Genomic DNA, 13,106 nt, shown 5'->3' on the forward strand with positions numbered 1-13,106 from the left:
CTGGAAGTGGTAAAGACACAACCAAATAGGGATAAGTATACACCTGGTTCAAATCCCTCCACACTAACAGACGCCCAAACATGAGTTTGTCAGATACCACCTTGGGAAAGAAAAGGGCTAGGAAACTTTGTCCTATGATGCTCCAGAGGACTCATAAGTACTTCAGTCAGGAGGAAACCCATTCAAGATAAAATGCTTTATGTAGGCAAATATTTCCCTGAAAATAATACATCTGCATCTTGATTTGGTCATTATGACTTTGACTTCTTTTAGAACCCCTTGTAGGTTTCACATGGTCTATAAGACCCATATGAAGCACACAAAAGAGAAAATAAGCTCAACATCATATAAACATTTTATAGTATCAGAGAATCCTAAAGTTGAGAAGAATTTCAGAAGCCATAAGTCAAAGCTCCCACCAAAAATTAGAGATTCCTCTTCACTCATAAAAATCATAGAGCTTGCCGGGCGCGGTGGCTCAAGCCTGTAATCCCAGCACTTTGGGAGGCCGAGGCGGGTGGATCACGAGGTCGAGAGATCGAGACGATCCTGGTCAACATGGTGAAACCCCGTCTCTACTAAAAATACAAAAAATTAGGTGGGCATGGTGGCACGTGCCTGTAATCCCAGCTACTCAGGAGGCTGAGGCAGGAGAATGGCCTGAACCCAGGAGGCGGAGGTTGCGGTGAGCCGAGATCGCGCCATTGCACTCCAGCCTGGGTAACAAGAGCGAAACTCCGTCTCAAAAAAAAAAAAAAAAAAAAAAAAAAATAATAATAATAATAATAATAGAGCTTGAATCCCTTCACTGAAAGAAATGACGTTCTTTGTAACTATATACTTAGATGCTTGGTTTATTATTAGGCATAAGCTGATATTTTTTTGTCCACCACAATATCGAATGGAGAAGGCATAAAAAATGACTTACTTTCAAAAATGAAATAGAAGAAAAGTAAACATACTGAAATGCATGTTTGATCACATGGTTGCCTAAACAATCCCGTTTTTTACTGATTTATGTTATTATCTTCAGTTAATTTTAAAAGTTAAAAATCTTGTCCAAAGGACAAAGATTTTTTTATTTCCTTTTAAAATTTCACTTTAGTTCTTAAATTTGGTACAGGTTTCCAAACCCAGAAAAATGTCTCGGTTGTGCGGGTAGAAAGGATGTATCCAATACAGTATTTTGTCAAATTCTAAGTCCATAATTTTCTTCATGTGTGTTAACAAAATATCAGTCAAAAGTCACCAACATTTGGTCCCTTCCAATAGGTAGGGCTTTCCTCACTTCCTCTTTTTCATCACCTCCCACTTCAGCTCACTCCATTAAAATATTTAAGATATATATAATGTAGAGGCTAATTAGACCCATCTATCTGATGATCTCCATGATTCCATGACTCACTTAGACATTTAGTTTTCCAAAACTATCCTTCTCTTTGGAAAGACCATCCAAGTATCTTGGCCACTCAAGGTCTTTGGAATTAGTGTCTCTCCATTGTAATAACTTATCAAAACACCAACCCTGGTTAAATTCTTTTTTTTTTTTTTTCCTTTTCTTCTCCTGCCCGAAGCAGCTGAACATGGCTAGAGAAAAGAGTCATAATAACCATTGTAATTTTAAATTAATCAGCACAGGTCTTAAGTTGCAAGTCATTCTAACACATTTCCCCTGCTAATTCAATTTTTCGATCTCTTAGGTCAATATTCTACATTTTCTCCTCTCTCATAAAACTCCAATACCCTTATCCTTATGAGATGACCTTGATTCTTATGTCATTGAGAAAATATAAACAACAAGAATACAATGTCCTCATGCTCTTACTACCAAATTTACCAAATTACGTACCTCTATACTCATATAACTAGTCTTTTTTCCTAGGATAATGATAGATTGATTGTTCTAAGAACAAACCGTATCTTTGTGCATAGAGTTATATTTTTTCTCACTTTTTCTAAGGTATTCTCCTGTAATTGGTTCTTTCTCTCCTCTATCATTATTTCCCCCTTTTTGTAGATAATTTTTACCAGCATAAAGGCATGCCACAATATCTCCTATCTTAAGAAAAAGCCCTTCTTTACCCCACATCTTTTTTCCAGCTACTATTTTCATTTTCTGCCTGTCTTTACAGCAAAACCTCTCAATAAGTTATCCATCTTCACACTTTCCACTTGTTCTTTCATTCTCTGAAATCCAAAAGATATTTGTCAGCTAAATAATAATATAACATGTTTGATCTTCCATTATATATTATAACTTGTTTTTACTATGTATGTAGTTCCACATACAAATGGGTTATTTTCTTTAAAGCAACCAATGATGCCAAACACTAGACCTGCATTCTATGTATTTTATCTGTTTTATCTCTTACAACTCTGAGATAAGGATATTATTAATATTTTACAGATGCAGAAACACATTCAGAGAGATTAAAATGGCAACATGGTTACTTTTCAATAATCTCATTCTTAAACATTTAACAGGAGGCTTTTACATTTTAGTTAAATTTTCTAACATTTAGTTTAAACTGTGCTATTTTAGGAAAATTTCATTAAATTAAGCATCAGGTTAACTAAATGTATCACATATATACTTTTGAAACTTTGATCTATAGGAACTGCAGTTGAATTGACTACTTAGAAAGAACTATTTTCTCATTTGCCTTTATTTACTTCCATAATCATTAACGAAAACACATATTCATTAATGAAAACACACTTAGAGTTCTACAAAATAATGGAGTTGCCTAAACTATTGACCATGAAAGGCTGGATAAACACGCTGTTTCAGCTCAGTGAGAGATGAAAATTTTTATTTTAGAAATATTTTTTGGAAACTAAGTTTTAATGAAGTATTTGAAACCCAAATTTAAATGTTTTATTCATCAATTTAAATTTTCCATAACCCAACCTTTAAATTTTTTGCAGGCTTTATTTTTATGCTACTAATTTTCTATTACTTTCTAACCACACTTCCACATCTCATCTCCCAGGCCTTAATAGTTCTAATTCCCACAGATGCAATATAGGCTAGAGCAAATTAATGAAAAAAACAAGCAGAAATTTGCTCTCCCAAATTCTCTCTATATTTTTTAGATGTGCCTCCCTCACTCCCATGTAATTCCCAGTTAAGGAAGCAATGATATTAAAGTTCCAGAATGAATCTGTGAAGATCTAGAAACTTGAAAGAAGCTGGAATGGACAGAGAGAGCCATTCACTGTTGTCCCCTCTCTGCCTTGCTCATCTCCGTGCATGGTTGTCATTTGTCCAGGGGCACCGTATCTATTGCCACTATGCCTGGAAATCATCCTAAGCCCTTCTTTTCTCTCACTATGCTTTCTGTCCCCTAAGTCAAATCAGTCGCCGAGTCCTGTTTACTTTACCTTCTAAGTAAATCTCCAATGTATGAACTTCTCTGTCTATTGCTGCAACCCTGGCTCAAGCTCCTGCATTATAGCAACAACTTTCACATACGCCTTCCAGCTGTCAAGCCTTTTAAATAAACAGCCAGTGTGATTTATTTTAAAGACAAATCAATTCGTGTCTATGCAAAAACTGTTCAATGCCTTCCCAAGGTGTTAAACAAAAAAGTTCAACTCCTTACCGTAAGTTACAGGATTCTGTGTTTAGTCTGGCTAATACCACTTTCTTTCTCTCACTGCCTACTATTCTCTGCATGAAACACTGCTGGAAGGTTTGCAGGTGAACGTCCTTGTGCCTAGAATGCTCTTTTCCAGATTCTTTTGGCTTCTTTTCAAGTTCAGGTCTCAGTTTAAATGACTTTTCCTTAGAGACTCGCTCTGACAACCCAAAGTAATTGTTCTCATGTTATTCTTTGTCAGAGTTTTATTCATAATAGTTTCTGAATTTTTTTTTTTTTTTTTTTTTTTTTTTTTTTTTTTTTTTTGCGACGGAGTTTCGCTTTTGTTATCCAGGCTGGAGTGCAATGGCGCGATCTCGGCACATCGCAACCTCCGCCTCCTGGGTTCAGGCAATTCTCCTGCCTCAGCCCCCTGAGTAGCCAGGATTACAGGTATGTGTCACCATGCCCAGCTAATTTTTGTATTTTTAGTAGAGATGGGGTTTCACCATGTTGACCAGGATGGTCTCGATCTCTTGACATCTAGATCCACCCATCTCGGCCTCCCAAAGTGCTGGGATTACAGGCATGAGCCACTGTGCCCAGCCTGAATTTTCTTCATAATATTTTTGCCTCACAATTACTTATTTGCTTATTCCATGTGTCATTCATTAGACTAAGCTTCACGGGACAGAGACAATGTTTATGTTGCTCTCCAGTGGACACCCAGGGTCTAGCTCAATGCCCGGCATACAGTACTTTCTCAATAAGTAATTGTTGAATGAATGGATGAACAAACAATTCAATGAATTGCTTGATTATTTAGTACAGATTGAATATTCCATTTTGTTGAAAAATCGTACTTTCATTTTCACAGTTCTTTGGTTTACATCATTTTACAAGATGTTTAAGCTAATTTAAGCTTAAACATGCCTAAAATTATAGACAAAACAAAAATATGTATAGTCATATTTTACGGTACAGTTTTACTTTTTTATGTTAAATGAGCAAATTTTTAATGCTGTAACATCAATTTTATTAATAAAGCATTAATTATTAGAGCATATATGTTGAGGTTCCTTAATTAAAAGTGAAGGCTTATGTGATTCTGCACTATGGATGCTCTTCTTCTTACAAAGTGCCTCATGAAAACATCTCCCTCAGTTTATGCCTCTTGTCCTTTGCTGTACAAGGCTGAGATTTATTGAGGTTAAAGCATTGGTCTGGGAAAGGAAATCACATTGTCCATCTTCATTGCCTTCATACTCTGCCATATTCAAAGAAACTTGTGCAAATAAATGTCTGAGAGTGATGGCCTCTGCAGACTCAGCAGATATATGTATATCTTTGTTTGGGGTCAACTAGGTCCCACATCATCTATACACCTGCATGACACAAAAATCAAAATTGTTTCTTTATTTTTTAAGGAAAATTCTTTTTTTTTCCTCATTAAACTTTTTTAATGGGTCTCAAAATTCTTTCACAAATTTTTGGTCAAGTTGTTTCCATTAAAAAGTACTGATTTTACAAACTAATACTTTAAAACTGCCACAAGCAAAAAAGAAAACCAAAGTGGTCCACAAAACATTCTCCTTTCCTTCTGAAGGTTTTACAATGCATTGTTAACCAGTCTTTTACTACTAAACTTAAATGACCAATTGAAAAAAAACAGTTCTGAGATCGTTCTTCCTCCACCACTGATTAAGACTGAGGTGGCAGGTATTAGGGATAACATTCATTTAGCCTTCTGAGCTTTCTGGGCAGACTTGGTGACCTTGCCAGCTCCAGCAGCCTTCTTATCCACTGCTTTGATGACACCCACAGCAACTGTCTGTCTCTTATCACGAACAGCAAAGCGACCAAGAGGTGGATAGTCTGAGAAGCTCTCAACACACATGGGCTTGCCAGGAACTATATCAACAATGGCAGCATCACCAGACTTCAAAAATTTAGGGCCATTTTCCAGCTTTTTACCAGAACGGCGATCAATCTTTTCCTTCAGCTCAGCAAACTTGCAGGCAATGTGAGCTGTGTGGCAATCCAGTACTGGGGCATAGCCGGCACTGATTTGGCCTGGATGGTTTAGGATAATCACTTGAGCAGTGAAGCCAGCTGCTTCCATTGGTGGGTCATTCTTGCTGTCACCAGCAACGATGCCACGACAAACATCCTTGACAGATACATTCTTGACATTGAAGCCCACACTGTCCCCAGGAAGAGCTTCACTCAAAGCTTCATGGTGCATTTCAAAAGATTTCACTTCAGTTGTAACGTTGACTGGAGCAAAGGTGACCACCATACCAGGTTTGAGAACACCAGTCTCCACTTGGCCAACAGGAACAGTACCGATACCACCAATTTTATAGACATCCTGGAGAGGCAGGCACAAGGGCTTATCAGTTGGATGAGTTGGTGGTAGGATGCAGTCCAGAGCCTCAAGCAGTGTGGTCCCACTGGCACTGCCATCCTTACGGGTGACTTTCCAACCCTTGAACCAAGGCATGTTAGCACTTGGCTCCAGCATGTTGTCACCATTTCAACCCGAAATTGGCACAAATGCTACTGTGTCGGGGTTGTAGCCAATTTTCTTAATATAAGTGCTGACTTCCTTAACGATTTCCTCGTATCTCTTCTGGCTGTAGGGTGGCTCAGTGGAATCTATTTTGTTAACACCAACAATTAGTTGTTTCACACCTAGTGTGTAAGCCAGGAGGGCATGCTCTCGGGTCTGCCCATTCTTGGAGATACCAGCTTCAAATTCACCAACACCAGCAGCAACAATCAGGACAGCACAGTCAGCCTGAGACGTCCCTATAAACCTGTTTTTGATGAAGTCTCTGCGTCCTGGGGCATCAATGATAGTCACGTAGTACTTGCTGCTCTCAAATTCCACAAGGAGTTATCAATGGTGATAACATGTTGACATTCAGCTTTCAGTTTATCTAAGACCCTGGCATACTTGAAGGAGCCCTTTCCCATCTCAGCAGCCTCCTTTTCAAATTTTTCAGTGGTTCTTTTGTGGATGCCACCGCATTTGTAGATTAGATGGCCAGTAGTGGTGGACTTGCCAGAATCTACATGTCCAATGAAGACAATGTTGACATGAGTCTTTTCCTTTCCCATTTTGGCTTTTAGGGGTAGTTTTCACAACACCTATGTTCCAGCGGCAAACCCGTTGTGAAAAAAAGCTTAAGGAAAATTCTTTTTTTTTTTTTTTTTTTTTTTTTTTTGAGACGGAGTTTCGCTCTTGTTACCCAGGCTGGAGTGCAATGGCGCGATCTCGGCTCACCAACCTCCGCCTCCTGGGCTCAGGCAATTCTCCTGCCTCAGCCTCCTAAGTAGCTGGGATGACAGGCCTGTGCCACCATGCCCAGCTAGCTTTTTGTATTTTTAGTAGAGACGGGGTTTCACCATGTTGACCAGGATGGTCTCGATCTCTTGACCTCGTGATCTACCCGCCTCAGCCTCCCAAAGTGCTGGGATTACAGGCTTGAGCCACCGCACCCGGCTAGGAAAATTCTTAATGTAAAAAGTTAAGCTAAAAGGAAAAGGAAAAAATAAATATGAAAAATAAATTATAGGAAATTTGGCTATAGACATAATAAGCAGTCACATTATAATCTAGGTTAAATTCATTACTGCAGAGACAAGAAAACATTTTAGCATTACCACCTATTCACTTTCTAAAACACTACTAAATTTTGGGAAGAACTTGTAAAAATAAAAACAGTTAAACTTTTTTGAACCATTGGTTTATGAGAGGTATTTTTCTAAGTACTTCATGTGCATTAAATAATTTACGGTCCACATACCTTCTATTAGGTAGGTGCATTTGTCAATCCTGTTTTACAGATGAGTAACTATGATATAGAGATATTAGGCAACTTTTACAAAGTCACAGAGCTACTATTAAGGCAAGGATGAGATTCAGATTTAAAGCCCACATCCTTAAACCTCATGCTATACTGCCCTCAATACATAAATTGTATTCCAATTCACTTTTTAAAAACTTACAGATGAGGAAAATGTGAAAATATGTACAGGGACGAGGTATTAATTGTTTCATATAATTAATAGTTGTAGTTTCCAAAATGCTTTCACTATACTATTACATTAGCTCATATAGATAAAATAATTAACACAATAATTGGTATATCCAACCTGCTCAAAATGTGGTACTCTTCACTGGATTCTCACCTCAACTCTATGAAGCAGGAAAGTATAGGTGTCAGGTAAGATAAACTGTCTGTTAGAATAAATTAACCCAACACAATTCAACGCAAGTTTATTTCTCACTCAAACAAAGTGCTGTGTGGGTCACCATACATTCACCTTCAGGCATAGATCAGAGAGACTAAATTCCTTCCCAAGGGTTACAATTTACAAGCCTTAGTCTTAGCCCATCCATCTCAACACAGGGATACTGGATAAAGGGATAGTGTGCAGTGAAAGAGGCAGACCTCATGGTAACTCCCCCAGTCTGGTCATGTCTGCTCTCATTTTCCTGGTCAGAATCAGTCATATGATCTGAAGGAAAATCCAAAACGAAGTTAGAAAATCCTGTTTTCCAATGGGCCTGTAAAAAGAAATAGTATAATAAAGAAAAAGGGTTGTTTCTGCCACAAGCATTGTCATTGTCACATTAACATAATGAGATATGGAGGCTGATAGGCTCTTGACCATTCAGTTAGTAAATGCAGAGCTAGAACTTTAAACCAGGCTTTCTGTATTTGCAATTAATTAATGGTCATTGTGGCAAGTTTCATAACCAAATAGCTATCATTTTATGAAGAAAATACTATTTTCAGTTTGAAATCATGAGGAGAACTAATGGAAGAGGTGCCACTTAAATTGTTATTGAAGGACAGATGGAATTTGTGTATGGAGAGATGGGGAAGGGAAACCCAGACAAAGTGAGAGAGTATATACAGGAATCAGGAAATAGCTCAGTCTAAATCAGGCAGATTATCCTGCCCGAGTAGAAGAATTCACCTCTATTTGATGGATATAAAAATCAAATTGCTCAATTGATGCAAACATTAAGACAACTTATTTTTTTCGTAATTTGATCAATTTGTTTTCTTTCATTTTTATACTAGTCATAGCCTTGGTTTCTAAATGATGCCTGAAAGCTCACATGATTTATTTAAAGTTTGCTAGGGTTGAAATACTTCAAAATATTCTTCCAATTCCCTATATGATCATTAATGATTAAAAATTGATAGGTGCTTAAATATTATCAGAAAAGCCCTCAATATAGAAATAGTAAATTGAAAAAAATGAACTTGCATTTATTTATTTATGTACACACCTGGTATTTCCCTTTCAAGGATTTGTTACATTTCAGGTAAGGTGCTAGATGTAGATTAGACATGATTGGGATGGATCACTCTCATTCTTTTTCCAAGCATAGGCTAATGCATTCAGCATAGAGTTAGAATGAACAGGGTTTGCAATAATAAAAATATGTTTTATACATATATGTATTTTCCCCTTTTAAAATAACTCAAAATTTAAACTAGCAATAGAAAGTAAAGTCGGATAAAATTATACTGATATACAAAGGAACAGAATGTTATTTTATCATACCCAGAAGCATTTAAGTAAAGCAGAGAATCTTCTTTTTCTCTTTTTGTATGTATATGATCCTAGGGAGACTGAGGTTATAGGAATGGAGTTGAAAAAAAAGAAGCAAAATCTCCCTAGGCGAAGTTCCAACAAGATTTAAACTTTTTATTTCTATGAGGCATGCTATATGTGGTATTACTGGAATGAAGCATCCAAGAGCACAGAAAATGACATAAATAATCCAGATTTCTATCTGTGTACCTCTTACAACTTAGGCAAAGAGGATGCATCCAAGGACAGGCTAGCTATGTAAAACACGACGCATGTACTCTATTAGCGGGCCCTCTCATGTTTACACTTTTTTTGTCTCTTTGGTTACAGAAAACTGGGCAAGACTAAGATACCTTACCTTCATCTGTCTTGTAAATTGAAGAGCGATAAGCAAATTTTGGGCACAATTTTAGCATGCCCAGAAGTATTAGAAACAGTAGACCAGGCGTCCCCACACTTTTTACACAGGGGGCCAGTTCACTGTCCCTCAGACCGTTGGAGGGCTGCCACATACTGTGCTCCTCTCACTGACCACCAGTGAAAGAGGTGCCCCTTCCTGAAGTGCGGTGGGGGGGCCGGATAAATGGCCTCAGGGGGCTGGCTGCATGCGGTCTGCAGGCCGTAGTTTGGGGACGCCTGCAGTAGACTATTGGGGAATGACAAACTATCACCACAATTTTCATACAAAGTCGAAAGGACAAATTTATTTTAGGATTTTTGATATACAAAGATGATGAATTTTGGTATAAATTACAAAGTGTTATAATTTAAAACAAACTGTATTCTAGAATGCAGTCTAGGATTAAAGGAAGTTTTGGCAGCGAATAAAGGGAAATAATTGTGGAGAGATAAGATGGCCCATTAGATGCAGCCAGAAGTGCTACTCCCATAGAGAGAGACCAGATTATTGAGTAAATTAAGAAACTTTACAAAGATCTTTAGAGAGAAAACACTTAGTCAATGGAGCCATTGACCCAGACACCAAGGCTGAAGGGGGAGGAAGCTATGAATCCTGTGAGGGGTTGCTGAATGCCAGGGTTAGTTCCCACCACTCAATAGCTACTAAGGAAGGGGTGACTGAAGAGACAGAGGGGCAGCCACCTTTTGCTGCACACTCCTGGGATCCTAACTACAAGAGAGCCCATGACCTCCATAGACATTTGCACTAGCAGGGGGATGTGCACTAAAAGTAGGCAGAGACAGTGCTCCAGCCTGAACCGAGCCCAGGGAGTTTGTGCACACAGGGCAGCTGCAGTGCAATGTGGACATATTAATATGTGCTCAACTCCCAAGGCTCCCATCCCCATCTGAGTAGCTCTAGTCCAAGCTGACCACAGGGCCAAGAGAGAGCACAGCAGACTTTCCACTGGGACTGGAGCACAGCTGTTCTGCAGTCTACCTGCTGTCAGCCCCTCCCAAAGCCCACACTTGGCTGCTCCTGCAGGAGTGTGTACACAGTGCAGCCTCTGCTGCCCATCTTGCATGTTTTGCAGGGGCCCCAGCTGGGTGCCTTCCTGGAAGCCTGGGTGTACTTTGGATCCTCCAGTGCCACTGGTGCCCAGTCCCAAGGGACTGGAGATGGAACCACGGGCTGGTCTCAATGCAATGCTTCAGGGCTTCAGTGCAGCTCATGAGTGCTGAACCAAGGATTCACACACAGCTGGTGCTCCTGTCGGGGAGGAACTCCACTCTCAGAACACTGGGAGAGGTGAGATGCTTGGGCTAGTGGGCTGGGGCCAGAGCAGAATGTGCCTTCCTTTCCAGGGCTGGTTCTGGAAGGGTGTGGCCTGTCTGCCAGCTCTGGCCTCTGCCTGATGGAGCCACAAGGCTCAGAATACCTAGCAAAGGAAAGGCAAGCTTTGTGCCAGTGATTGGAGGGAGCTCCTCGAAATCTGAGGAGCAGACATGGTGAGGGGATCATCTTTCTCTCCCTCCCACACCACCAAGAACTGCTGCAAATGCACTGAAATACAAAGGAGATGCGTGGTTGAGTAACAGCCTACCTGCCAGTCATTACTCTTAACCAGCATCTACGGGTTCGCATCACAAATTACATCAAAAATATTCTGCCCATATACCTGGCCTGTGAAATCCAGGGCAAAAATCCATCAGTAAATAAGGATCCATCTCCAGTGTAATTGGGAATTACACTTCAACATGACATTTTCATTGGTTAGTGAAAACTTTTGATGTAGAAAATCAAATTATTTACTGGAGACAGGTAGTGACAAATAAATCTACAAGAGATTGAGTAAGTCAAGCAGTGCTTCTGAGGTTTTTTTGAAACAGGGAGGTTAGCCACCTAAAAAAAACAAAGAAAGAAAGTGTTTCCAGGTTGTTGCCTGTCTTAAGAAGCAAACAAAAACAGGCCGGGCGCGGTGGCTCACGCCTGTAATCCCAGCAGTCTGGGAGGCCCAGGAGGGCAGATCATGAGGTCAAGAGATCAAAACCATCCTGGCCAACATGGTGAAACCCTGTCTCTACTACAAAATACAAAAAAATTAGCTGGGCATGGTGGCGCATGCCTGTAGTCCCAGCTACTCGGGAGGCTGAGGCAGAATTGCTTGAACCCGGGAGGTGGAGGTTGCAGTGAGCCAGGATGGCGCCACTGCACCCCAGCCTGGTGCCTGGTGACAGAGCAAGACTCTGTCTCAAAAAAAACCCCAAAAAACAAAAAACAAACAAAAAATATTAACAGTCAGTAATTTTGCCCTTTGCAGCAACATGGATGCAGCTGGAGACCGTTATCCTAACTGAATTAACACAGAAACAGAAAACCAAATACCACATGTTCTTATAAATGGGAGCTAAACATTGAGTACACGTGGACGTAAAGCACACATGGAGCGCTTGCTATAGAAAATGGGAGATATTTAAAGGAACATTCAAGAACTTTGTCCCTGCTCCCAGAAGACAAAGATACCACGTGATGAATAGTGCTGCTGTCAGTATGGAGGGCTGAAGGAGGGTGGAGCCTAAGACACAGTCATCAGAGTGATGTAACTTGGGACAGAATGAAGTACTAACTTGTTGGTTTTCAATCTTCATATGGAAGCTTGGGGAAAGAGACTGTGTATAAATACCAGATGAGACAGAAGAATTTCAAAAGAAAAGTGAGGCTTGAAGTGAAGCTTAAGTGAAGGGTAGAAAAAATAATGAAAAGAGAGTTAGAGAATTCCAAGACGGGGACGGCGTGAACAGAGATATGGAAAGAAGATGATGGAACTTGGGACTCAGCATCAGGGAGGAGCAGAAAGTCATTTTAAGGTGATGTCAGGAGGTTCAGAGCAAACGAGTGATTTTAGAATTGAATCTATATCAGAGTTAATTAGAATAGAGTCATTGTTTAACATAAATTCCATTAGAAATGATTATAAAATGTGTTATTATCTCATCTGAAGAGTAGTCTGGAATGACTGAAAAAGGGTGAATGGGAGGGTGAGATGTGGAACCAGGGAAACTGCAGATTACAGGTAAGAGATGATAAGAGGCCAGGGATACTCTATGTCATATACAGAGCAAAAAATGGTTTTCTTTGACTACTAAAATTAATCTGCTCACAATGACACTTCCTAATCCTTTCCAGGAACTGCTTTTTCACAGCTTTTCTTACAACTTTGTTTTTATTTATTATCTATATCTCCCCTGTAACATGTAGCATTTTCATCTGGTTTTCACTGCTATATTTCCACAATCTAGAATAGTGACTGACACATGGTAGTTGCTCAATATTTTTTAAAAATATTTTTATTGTACTTTAGATTCTGGGGTACATGTGCAGATCATGCAGGATTGTGGCATAGGTACATAAATGGCAATGTGGTTTGCTGTCTCCATCCCCCTGTCACCTATATCTGGCATTTCTTCCCATGATATCCCTCCCCCACAACCTTCCTACCACCCACT

The 13,106-nt window shown here is 39.5% G+C and overlaps 1 pseudogene; it reads right to left on the reverse strand.

The window, feature by feature from the left end:
* Positions 1 to 5,301: 5,301 nt before the first annotated feature.
* On the reverse strand, positions 5,302 to 6,719 carry LOC101051304 (elongation factor 1-alpha 1 pseudogene; annotated as a pseudogene).
* Positions 6,720 to 13,106: the final 6,387 nt, after the last annotated feature.

The sequence above is a fragment of the Saimiri boliviensis genome, chromosome 11 (genome assembly GCF_048565385.1).
Source record: "Saimiri boliviensis isolate mSaiBol1 chromosome 11, mSaiBol1.pri, whole genome shotgun sequence".
Taxonomy (NCBI): Eukaryota; Metazoa; Chordata; class Mammalia; order Primates; family Cebidae; genus Saimiri; species Saimiri boliviensis.